The following is a 12,390-nucleotide window of genomic DNA, read 5'->3' as shown; positions in this document are numbered from 1 at the left end:
GTGAATTCCCAGGTGAGTACAGTCCATATTCATGTGTTATAGGGATGATCAAGGAACTTAAATTGGAAACTATAGAAGGAAGATGTGCTTACAGTTCTCTAAGGGATTGTTGTTGTTGTCTTCAATCCGAAAGCTGGTTTGATGCAGCTCTCCATGCTACTGTATCCTGTGGGAGCAACTTCATCTCCGGATAACTGCTGTAACCTGCATCATCCTGAATCTGCTTACTGTATTCATCTCTGTCTCCATCCTTTATTTTTACCCCCGAAACTTCCCCCCCATAACTAACTTTGTGATCCCTTGATGTCTCAGAATGAATCCTATCAACCGATCTCTTCTTCTAGTCAGGTTGTGCCACAAATTTGTTTTCCCAGCAAAGTATCTTTTGATGATAGTACGGAAATGCAGCACTACCTTCTTCCACCTGGTGTACTGATCCCTAGTCCTCTTTAAGTGTGGATAAATGCAAGAGAATTCGCATAACAAAGATAAAGAGCGTGGCAGTGTCCGACATTAACATTAGTGGGGCCCGTCAGGTCATTTAAATGTCTATCGGTTAATACTTCGCTAAGCGATATGAGATAGAACGGACGCGTGAAATCAGTAGTAGGGAAAGACTGTTTTGGGGTGGGGCGGGGAGTTGGAGAAAGTGCAGTGAATTCCCAGGTGAGTACAGTCCATATTCATGTGTTATAGGGATGATCAAGGAACTTAAATTGGAAACTATAGAAGGAAGATGTGCTTACAGTTCTCTAAGGGATTGTTGTTGTTGTCTTCAATCCGAAAGCTGGTTTGATGCAGCTCTCCATGCTACTGTATCCTGTGGGAGCAACTTCATCTCCGGATAACTGCTGTAACCTGCATCATCCTGAATCTGCTTACTGTATTCATCTCTGTCTCCATCCTTTATTTTTACCCCCGAAACTTCCCCCCCATAACTAACTTTGTGATCCCTTGATGTCTCAGAATGAATCCTATCAACCGATCTCTTCTTCTAGTCAGGTTGTGCCACAAATTTGTTTTCCCAGTTCTGTTCAGTACCTTCTCATTAATGACATGATCTACTCATCTAATCTTCAACATTCTTCTGTAGCACCACATTTCGAAAGATTCTATTCTCTCCCTGTCTGAACTAGCTATCGTCCATAATTCACTTCGTGCACGACTACACTCCAGACAAATACCTTCAGAAAATACTTCCTAAAATTTAAATCTACATTAGATGTTAACAAATTAGTCTTCTTCAGAAACGCTTTTCTTGCCATTGCCATCTATATTTTATATCCTCTGTACTTCGGCCATTATCAGTTATTTTGCTACCCAAATAACAAAACTCATCTACTCTACGTATCTAGTTTCCTAGTCTAAACCCCTTAGCATCTTCTTATTTAATTCAACTACATTCCATATGCTTGTTTTGCTTTTGTAGTTCTTCATTTTATTTGCTCCTTTCAGGACACTGTCCATTCCGTTCAACTGCTCTTCCAAACCTTTGTTGTCTGTCAGAATTACAATATTATCGGCAAACCTCAAAGTTTTTATTTCTTCTCCCTGGATTTTAATTCCTTCCCTGAATTTTTCTCAGTTTTCCTTTACTGCTCGCTCAATGTACAGATTGAATTACATCGGGGATAGGCTACAACCCTGTCTCACTACTCCTCAACCATTGCTTCCCTTTCCTGCCCCTCGACTCTATTTTACACCTGCTACCTTCAGAATTTCAAAGAAAGTATTTCGAGTCAACATTATCAAAAGCTTTCTCTAAGCCTACAAATGCTGTAAACGTATATTTGCCTTTCCTTAGCCCATCTTCTAAGAAGTTGTACTGTCAGTATTGCCTCGCGTGTTCCTACATTTCTCCGGAATCCAAACTGCTCCCGCCCGAGGTCAGCTTCTTCCAATTTTTTTCATTCTTGCGTAAAGAATTCGTGTTAGTATTTTCCACCCATGACTTATTAAACTAACAGTTCGGTAATGTTCACACTGTCAGCACCTGCTTTCTTTGGAATTAGAATTATTACATTCTTCTTTAAATCTGAGGGTATTTCGCCTGTCTCATAGATCTTGCAAACAAGACGGAAGGATTTTGTCATGGCTAGCTCTCCCACGGCAGTCAGTAATTCTGACGTAATATCGTAGAATCCCGGGACCTTGCTTCGACTTAGGTCTTCCTGTGCTCTGCCAAGTTATTCTCGCAGTATCATGTCTCCCATATCATCATCATCATCATCATCATCCATCATCATTCATCATCATCCATCATCATCCATCATCATTCATCATCATTCATCATCATTCATCATCATTCATCATCATTCATCATCATTCATCATCATTCATCATCATCTACGTCCTCTTCTATTTCTATATTATTGCCTTCAAGTTCGCCTCCCTTGTATACACCCTCTATTTACTCCCTCCAATTTTCAGCTTTCCCTTCTTTACTTAGGACTGGTTTTCTACCCGAGTTCTTGATCTTCATACAACTGGTTCTCTTTTCACCAAAGGCCTCTTAATTTTTCTCTTGGCGGTATCGAACTTCTCCAAGTGAAATAAGCTTCTAAGTCCTTACATTTCTCCTCTAGCCATTCCTTCTTAGCCATTTTACACTTCCTGTCAGCGTTTTTATTTCCTTCCGCCTGCTTCATTTGCTGCATTTTCATATTTTCTCCTTCAATAGGCCTTGTGTTATCCAAGGATTTCTGTTAGGCCTTGCTTTTATACCTATTTGATCCTCTGCTGCCTTCAACTGTTTAGTCTCCTAAAGCTATCCAATCATCTTCTACTGTATTCCTTTCCCCTGTTCAACTCAACTGTTGCCTGATGCTCCCTCTGAAATTCTCAGCAACCTCTGGTTCTTCGAAATTATCCAGGTTCCAGGTCCCATGTCCCTATGGGATGGACTTAGAGAAAGAGTATTCGAGCCAGACGATGCAACAATTTTATTGCCTACATCATACCTTGTGCAGCGATCATAAGAGGTTAGGGCGCGTAGTCATTTTTTCCTCGCTCGACACGCAAATTTAACAGAATGCAATCCGATATTAGCCACAACCCCCCTCCCACACACCATCCTCAGCATTAGCCTCTAACTAAACTTTGGAATCAAAATTTTCTTTGAACATTTTCATTTTTAAGATTACAAAAGCTAAATAATATTGGTTCTGTAAGTGTTTTATTAAACAGCGAAGTAATAAGTTAATGAGATGAATCGTACAGCTTATTTCCAACAGCCTTTTTTTTTAGAATGATGAAACAATTCTCTGTGCGTCGTGAGTGCCACCTCCAGTTTCTTCTCAGGGAAGAATGCTAACTATCCACACTGAGGATAGATACTTGTTATAGCAGATGCTTCCTCACCAACACTCCTCTGCCTACCGACCCTTTCTTCACCCATACTCTGCACTCCCATTAAAAATTGACCAAATTAAAAGTGTGCACAACATTTAGGCCCACTGTTTGTAAATCGCTTGGTACCTCAACTCCTTACTTCTGAACTGGCAGAAGCTTTTCAATGGCAGGCTGTCAGTGATGTGTGTCTAACCACTGCCAATAACAATAATTAGTGTGGACCCTACTGCTAGTGTTAATAGCCATTACATAGCTACAACTGAGTTGTGCTGTCAATGTCTACTAGTTCATTTATTGCTATGAAATGAACATTTAAGCCATTTCGGACCTATTGGAAGTACTATCTACAACACACAGAAGGAATTTTCATGATTGCAAGCATTGTGATCTATATGTCTATGTATGTAGCAGGTGAACTGTGTGAGGAAGATAATGTTCACACACTCGTTTCACAGTGTGTAGCTTCCACCACATTGTACCATGCATTAAGTCTAGTATTTGAAAATAAGAACGTAATTATCGGTAATTTATGTAATCTGTATTACAGTATTGGCTTAGTGGCTCATAAACAGTTTTTCATACATTTAAAAAGGTACAAAATAAGTTGTAACCGCTATTCTTATTTTCGATAAGGAACCGTGTAGAAAACAGACTTGTTGGAACAAACTGAATTATGAGATTTGCGCGCAATATTTCGACTACTGCATTTGCTGTCCTTTACGGGTGCGCGCTGTATGGGACACAACCGAACTGTGAGCCACTAACGGTAGCAAAACCTAAAGCGAGTGACTACGGCAGTTGCCAAAATATTGTGCAGAATAATACGCTGTTTACTGTAAATCTTTAGACCTAGCCATGAGAAAACTAATTCACAGGCAAAATATCTTCAGACTTCAAGAAAGAATGTAAAAATTATTATACGGAAGAAGAGCGGTGTTTATAGACGTGAATATTACCAAACAATCTATTTAAAAAGTCATGGCGGCAAAATACCGACACGAATTATTTACAGAAAAACTGGTAGAAGCCGACTTCGGGGAAGATTGGTTTGGGTTCCGAAGAAATAAAGGAAGACCCGAGGCGAGTCGCACCCCACGACTTAACGTGGAAGACAAGTTAAAGAAACCAAGCTGACGTTTATAACATTTGTTGTTTAGAGAAAGCTTTTGACAATGTTGAGTGGAATATAGTATTTGAAATTCTGAGGTAGCAGAAATTAAATACAGTGAGAGAAATGTTATGTTATCTACAACTTATACAGAAACCTCACTACAGTCCTAAGAGTCGAGGAAGATGAAAGAGAGGTGGTGGTTGAGAAATGAATGAGACAGATGGTATTCCCTCTGTAAATCGAGCAAGCTATAAAGGAAACCACGGAGAAATTTGGAAAGATAATTACAGTTCAGGGAGAGGAAATAAAAACTGATGTTTGTTACGACATCGTAATTCTCGCAGAAACGGCAACAGACTTGTAAAAGCACTTAAACGGAATGGATAATGTTTTGAAAACGTTAAAAAATGAAAACCAACAAAAATAAAACAAGTAAAATAGAATGTAGTCTAATTAAATCTGGCAATGCTCAGATAAGTAGATTACAAAATGGGACACACGTAGTAGAGCGGTTGTTTTGGGTCTACAGAAGCGTCCGATCCCACGCGTCGGCTTTGACCCGTGACGTAAGGGTTTTGTGTGTGACGTCATGACGGCGCGGAGTTTGGTTTGAGTGTGGCTGTCTCCAGTTCTATTTTATCTTATTTTATTTACTTTTCTGATCTGTTCGTTCTATCTCGTGAGATTTTTTTAAAATTTAAAAACACTTATTACTTATTTTAATTATCTGTTTCCTCGAATTTCTGTTTTAGTTTATTATATTTATCTTTCTGATCTGTTCGTTCTATCCCGTGAGATTTTTTTTTTTAAAGACAAAAAACACTAATCAGCTACTGAAGCATCTTTATATTCTATGGGTTGCAGGGGTTACGACCCCTGGGGAGGTGGGTAGGTATTCATGCATGGCTGTCTTCACTTACGTTGTAGCTACGCAAGGCGTCTAAATTTGTTTATATTTAGTTTGCCCCCCACCCAAAACACCCCATTTCCCGCGCTCGTCCCGTTAGTGTCATTAGGCTTCTTGTGGAAAGTGTGTGTGTTTGTTTTTGTTTCCGCCATATTTGTGACGTCATGGGTCAAAGCAGACGGGTGGGATCGGACGCTTCCGTATTTCCCGGTTTTGCTGTATGCACTGCAAAATAATTGACGACCGAAGAAGGAAAAGCGTTTCTGACAATGAGGAATCTTAACACAAATATAAATTCAGATGTCGGGGAGTTTCCTTCAGAATGTATTTGTCTGGAGTGCATAGCCTAGTTCGGAAAAGAAACTTGGTAAGTAGCTCAGCCAAGGAGAGAAGCTTTCGAAGTGTGCTGTTACAGAAGAATGCTGAAGATTAAATTGGTAGATCGAGTAAGTATGAGGAGATGCTTAATCGAAAGAAATTTACGGCCCAACTTAATCAAAAGAAGGTATCGACTGATTGGACACATCCTGAAGCATGAAGTAGCAGTCAGTTCTGTAATGGACGAAGAGTGTGTGTGTGTGTGTGTGTGTGTGTGTGTGTGTGTGTGTGTGTGTGTGTGTGTGTGTGTGTGTGTGTGTGTGTTGGGGGGGGGGGGGGGGAGCAAAAATTTTATAGGGAGACCAAACCTAAGCAGGCTCAAATGGATGTAGACTGTGGTAGTACGTGGAGATGAAGAGACTTGCACGGGATAGACTAGCGCAGAGAGTTGCATCGAACAAGTATTCGGACTGGATAGGACGAAAACATCCAAAATCTAAACGACTGGAAACCATGTTTGAAAGATCACATCGAAAGTGTGAAATTCTAGGTTAAAGTGCGTTTAGGCTTCCGCGAATGCCGAGTGATTTCGAATACGTCCTGTGTTAGAAAACTCTATAGCCTTCGAGGCAGAGCAACATACATAGCAAGAAGTCCCTGGCTTACAAGATAACCCTGTCAGGCCAAGGGACGCGAGCAAACCGTTGTATGTCTGTACTGCACGGTAAATAATGCCAAAGGAAACACAAACACTACAGACATATCCGTAGGAATTTCGTATCTGCATTTTCCACAACGTCGATTACGAAGCTTCGAAACTTCTTGTTTGTAGTCTTCGTTAAAGTTGCAACGTCTGAGATCTTGCATGGACCAGTTTACGGCGTTAAAGAAAAGTATTTTGGTAACATCTTTTTGTGTGTCAAGGACTTCTGAGAAAATCCTTTCACCGAACCTGCTGCGTTAAATATGACTACAAAATTACGAAATTACAAACTAAAAACATTATTTCGATGTGGATGATGAAACATTCAGATCGCCAAAGTATGCTTGCTATTTAAAAGCCTATGTGCTAACTGTGTTACGAATAGTAGAAGCTATCCGATTGGCCGTGGTGTAATTCGGCTTAATTTATTGAAGAAATAATAGAAATCTTCGTACATAACTTTTGAACAGCTTGAACTTTTATAGTTACCGAAGTTTCCGGCTAAACATCGATGACGTTTTCGACTACGAAATAGGAGAAAGACTTGCTAGTGTCGAAATGCTACCACGTTCACTTGGTGTTACTACACTGGTTTCATCCCGCGGTATGCGGCTAAAAATCAACTGTTTTAAGTAGACTAACTCATAGGAAGAATTCTGAAAATGCTTCTGGTACCCACATATGCTGCGAACAGTACTTTTAGTCCTGCCATTTTTAATATAAATTATCAGCGACATTTACCACATACGACTGAAGACTTTTAGAATATCTAAGTGCTTAATATATCACGGATTTGTTTAGTAAATACGTCAACATTACTGGAGCAGTCTAAAATTCCCGTATGTGTACAGCGGGTGGGGGATGAGGTGTACTGAATTCTATCTGCGCCCTGGGGGCAATGGACACACCACCCGTGAACATATTGTGAAGAGCCAGGTACAAAATTATGGCTACAAGTGCGCGCGGGAAATATTTTTTCACCTTCCAAGAGAATGTACTATTAGTTTTTCTCCGTAAACAGTACTGCGGCTAGTGTTACGCAAATACAGACGTTGACAATACACAGTAACATTAACTGAAACGCATACCCTCACAGCTCTGGTTTAGGAACAAATTTCGCGGCACGAGAAGGTTACTACTACGAATTTTTTCCTCCCTTACAATAACGTTTACTAAATTTGGTACTTGACATGCGCTTCATGTAAAAGCTGAAAATGTTAAAAATACCTAACTTGATACTTCAAATAACTCGCTTGTCGCATGGGCAGTACTACAGTAAAATGACTGACAGAAATTAACTTTTGTTGACAATGTCAGACCAAAAGTATGTAGAAATTCAGATAAATCCAGAAAAAATAATAACGCTAATAACATGCAATTCTTTATTGATACTGTAGTTCCCATGGCCAAATTTAAAGCTTAAGCTATAGTGTGTCACGAAGTCCCCCTTCTGGATAAAGAAATTCTCATTTTTCCCGTTCGATTGATGTTCAAAGACAAGCTGAGAGTCACTAGCATTTACAGAGGCCTGCGTTGGAGTGAAATATCTTACAGTCGATCAGTTCATATTCTAGTGTTATACTTGGCCGGTATGCCGTTTACTATAGGTGGTAATATTGTCTTTACTACCTCCAATTAGATTCTTTTGACGTGGGGTCAATAACGAAACAAATCGTCCGAAAAATATCTGACATTCAGTTCTGCTAAACCCGACAGCTCGATGGATAACAAATCAGTTCTTACATTACATGTACATGACAGATCGCCCACGCAAATGCGTTTGACGACAACCAGATTATGGATAGAATACTAATTAATTCAAACCTAAATTACGTTGGATGAACCTATCAAATGCTCAGTAAAAAGAAAAAGTTACGTTCTAGGAATCAGTAACGTGTATTCAAAGCTCTTGACAGCTCCTAATGTTTGTTCGGGCTACACCGATGCGTTTTCAATTAGGTGCGCCAGTGTAGCATAAATATAGGAACTGCAGAGTTAACATTCTCCACTTTAAACAGCTACAACATTCATATAAAACCTATGTATATCTATCGCAATTAATAGCCTTTTTAAATTCATTTTCATCATTAGCGATGGCATGCTACACTTGGTACAGGAAATAATTTTTTCCTCCGCACACATTTGTGCTATACCGATAAATTCACTGATAATTCATATTTTGTTAATAGGGTAAAAACTCTCGAAAGTGTTTCAGATTTCGCGTATTTTTCTGCCAGTGCAACTCACAATTTAGTCTTGTTAATATTCTCTACGTCTACCTAAGTTGTTGTGACTTAATATTACATACGTTCCGTAGAACGCACGCTAAATTACTTCACAGTTCCGTTTAGGACATAATACATTTTACACAATAATACAGTATTCACACTATTTTACTTTCACTACAGTATGGATAACGTTCCGCTTTCCACGTACACGCTTGTGAACTCAGCTGCCTGTGTGGCTATGACTAGTTCGCGTAGAAGTGCCGACACAGGATTGTTGTCACACTGACTCATCTCCCGTATTTGTGTTGTTCCCACTAAACTATGATATGCCAGTACTCGCGGACTTACCTCTGGATTCTGGTTGGTATCTGCTAAGTAAATACACATCCGTCCTCTTCGGCTTTTAATGATCACTGTTTGCGCGGCCGCAACATTGGAAATGTTACACGAACCTTGGATCGTAGCCACGACGTGTATAGTAACCAAGGATTTCAACCGCACTGTACATCGATGTCAATCGAGTTCTCGACTGACTTCAGAGATGGCAGCACGGGTAGCGTTGTATATATAGACGGTTTAAGGTGATGCGAGATGACGCTCAGGCCTCAGCTGTTGGGCTAAATGTTGTGTTTACGAAACGGCATATTTGTGATACCTTTGCATGGCGTGTTACAAATATAGTTGCACAAGCAACAAGACGGAGTGAATGTTTATCGCATTAATACACTGAATTGGCACTATGAACGGTTTCTTTCAGAAGATGAAAGAAATTATAAAGGGAGATTGCGAGTATTTTATGATTTATCCTCTTCATCATTTTTGTAGTAGGTACAAACCGCTGTGCAAAAATGGTGAAGAGGATCAATAAAACAGCACAGGACAGTACAACACAGTATTTGAAATACGTCAGCATAACTCCGTCCATCTTCTAATAACTCATTAAAGAGTGCCAATTCAACGTGTTAACGCTATGTAGCTACGTTCACTTTGATTTGTTGCATAAAGTACATTGAGTTGTACTCAAATCAGATGTTAGCATGTTTCGTTTTGGGCAGCTACCAAAAGTATATCAGGTGTTCAGTAATTTATGGAATTTTTTGAAAAGATACTAGCTAATAATTAAGTACTCTCATAGAGCTCCCCATCCACGTTAAATTATACTTCATCAGGAAGACCTGAACTGTCATCATTATCACTCATCTGAAGACTATCAGATCCTTCATGAGTTTATCTCTGGCTGAAGTTGCTTTCTGGCATTTTTAGAAATGGGCTTATTGGTTGTTTGATTTTGAGTGTCTGGTCAATTTCTGTCCTCTTACTTTTACATTCTAGAAGCTCCTGCTTCTCTGGGGTATCAGTAATAATTCCTGTCCTTCGGGGTTTTTTTTTTTTTTTTTTTTTTTGCCATGCTGAATTGTTGTCTTACAGGTGGTTGTTTTTGAGGACACATTTCCTTTGGCGATGCAAGTGACTTAAACTGTTTAAACAGTTACTGGTTGCAAGCAGACTTACAACTGGAGTAGTGATTGTGTTGTTCGGTGTCTGTTATATCTGCCCTGTTAGTATCATTACGTCACACTTCCAACTACTGCACCTTTTGCACCATCATGTTGCTAAGATAACTAACCTTTGAAGGGTCTGTCCAGGTATGATGTATTGTTTTGCTGTTGCCAGAACTTTCATGCCATCTTGAATTGCAGTATTCACAGCTTTCTTCATTTCTTCAGCAGAAGTTAGACTGAAAGTAATTTTTCTCTCTCTGTAGTGAACCATTTTTGTTTTCTACATGTATGCTCACTGCGCTCTAGAAAAAACAGCTCGCTATACCTCGTACCTAATCAACACAGTTAAACACATTTATTCAGTCACAAACAGATGTTATAATTCTATATTTCATGTGGTATGAAGAGACAGTACCCATGATAACTTATTACCTTTTCAGTATTTGGTTTCTGCCAAACTAAGAGTACAAATCCTTACTACAGACATGGCAAAATTTGTAGAGAAAGATAATAAACCATAAGAGTCACAGTTTCAATACTCTAGCATCATTCAGGCATCTAGTTTTTAACAGTCTTCTAAATGTTCAGAATTTGTAGGCTGCATATGCAAATCTATGATGCCATCCTGACAGTCATATATTTTATATAATCAATTAACCACTGTGCCCCAGTATCCTCAAAGCATTTAGGCCAATAAAATTCGTAGAGCCCTAGATTGTCAAACGGCTTTTCTGTGTAAAAAGATATGCCCTCAAAGCAGCCTGCAATATTGCTCGTTGGATCAGGGTGTTGGGCTAACACGCATTCACGTGAATCTTGAACATATATAAGATCATTTTGGACTTTGTTTATTGTGTAAAGCAGTTCTTGGAAGTTGCATTAATAATTATCAGAGACCAAATTTTATAAATTATTTATGCTTCCTGAGCAAGATAGGTTTGAAACTTCCTGGCAGATTAAAACTGTGTGCCGGACCAAGACTCAAACTCGGGTCCCGAGTCCGGCACGCAGTTTTAATCTGCCAGGAAGTTTCATATCAGCGCACACTCCATTGGAGAGTGAAAATCTCATTCTAGAAACATAGGTTTGATTCCGTAGATATATTAAATAGCTGTAGTTTCCCCGTATATTGCTAGCTTAATATCTACCTGAGAGCACTGATATTTAGCATAGAAATAGACAAATAGTCATCTGTGTGCCGGGAGAATATAGGACTGTTTACAAAGAGCATTTTTATTCAAACTTCAGTGCTCAAATCTAAACAATTTGTAGAAGAGACTAACCAGGTAATTTTTGATCTACTATTGAAATTATGTCATTGAGATTCACAATCTTGTGTTTTATATCAGCGGGAAACTTGTTGAAGACCTTTCAAAAAAGAATAGAGAACTCCATTGTGAATCCTAAATCAAGCAGCGAAGACTTGATGAAAATTATTTTACTGCCTTTTATTTTGGTTTGTGAATCACAGTTGCATTGAAACTGATTTTTGCTATGGGAAACAAATGAAGTTAAGGAAGAGATGTACAGGCAAGAGAGCATAAAAATACCAAGACATTTAAAGAAGCCTTACAAGAAAAGTGACTCATTTATAAAATGCTGTTACTGGTGACACTTGCTGAATAAGTACTTTATTTACATTAACTCACTGGTTTTCCAAATCAGCACAGTGAGAGAGATATCTAAGTGTGAAACATGTGAACTGAGGCTACTGACCAGTTTATCTGAGTTATGCCCTCACTTTATCTTGTTTGCATCTGCATCCCCAATTATATATAAATATATATAATTTTATGAATATTATCTGTGCTGATGCTGATTTGGTTTGGGCTCCTGATCACTATGTTTATATGTCAGGAAATGTTACAGTGTTTGAAAAAACGTTCAGACTCATTGTAAGATCGTTTTTGTAAGTGAAGAACATTAGCAGAGCTGGTATCTAACACTGTGAAACTTCACATTTTATGAATCTTTTTATTTCTTGTGATACAGTTTTTCCATGTGACCTTCAGCTTTTGGTTTTGTAGATCCTCTATCCATTCAAGAGGAATACCAGTAATGACATAACATTTTACTTTTTAAATCAGAATTTTGTGTTCCATACATACAAAGGACTTGGCTAAATCACAGAACATTGTTAGACAAGAAATTAAAATCAATATTGAATGTTGTTAGAAGGGAGACAGGAAAAGTAACCACTGGGGTAGGTAGTATTACTATTAAAGAGAACGAGATCATCCTAACCAACAATACACAAGTAGGTAATGTAT

General features: G+C 38.8%; 1 protein-coding gene across 2 annotated transcripts in view; it reads right to left on the bottom strand.

Annotated features, from left to right (window-relative positions):
• The window catches only part of LOC124596011 (anoctamin-10), a 321,895-nt gene extending 312,771 nt beyond the window's left edge, over positions 1 to 9,124 (bottom strand). Inside the window, exon 1 of one of the 2 annotated variants that reach the window (XM_047134964.1) lies at positions 8,967 to 9,124. The gene's annotated coding sequence lies outside the window, so the exon portion shown is untranslated. The remainder of the gene's footprint in view (positions 1 to 8,966) is intronic. The other variant, XM_047134965.1, reaches the window with a different exon arrangement.
• Between the last annotated feature and the right edge of the window lie 3,266 nt (positions 9,125 to 12,390).

The sequence above is a fragment of the Schistocerca americana genome, chromosome 2, assembly GCF_021461395.2.
Source record: "Schistocerca americana isolate TAMUIC-IGC-003095 chromosome 2, iqSchAmer2.1, whole genome shotgun sequence".
Lineage (NCBI taxonomy): Eukaryota > Metazoa > Arthropoda > Insecta > Orthoptera > Acrididae > Schistocerca > Schistocerca americana.
Note: the sequence above shows the minus strand (reverse complement) of the source record. Positions and strands in the feature narration are given on the sequence as shown.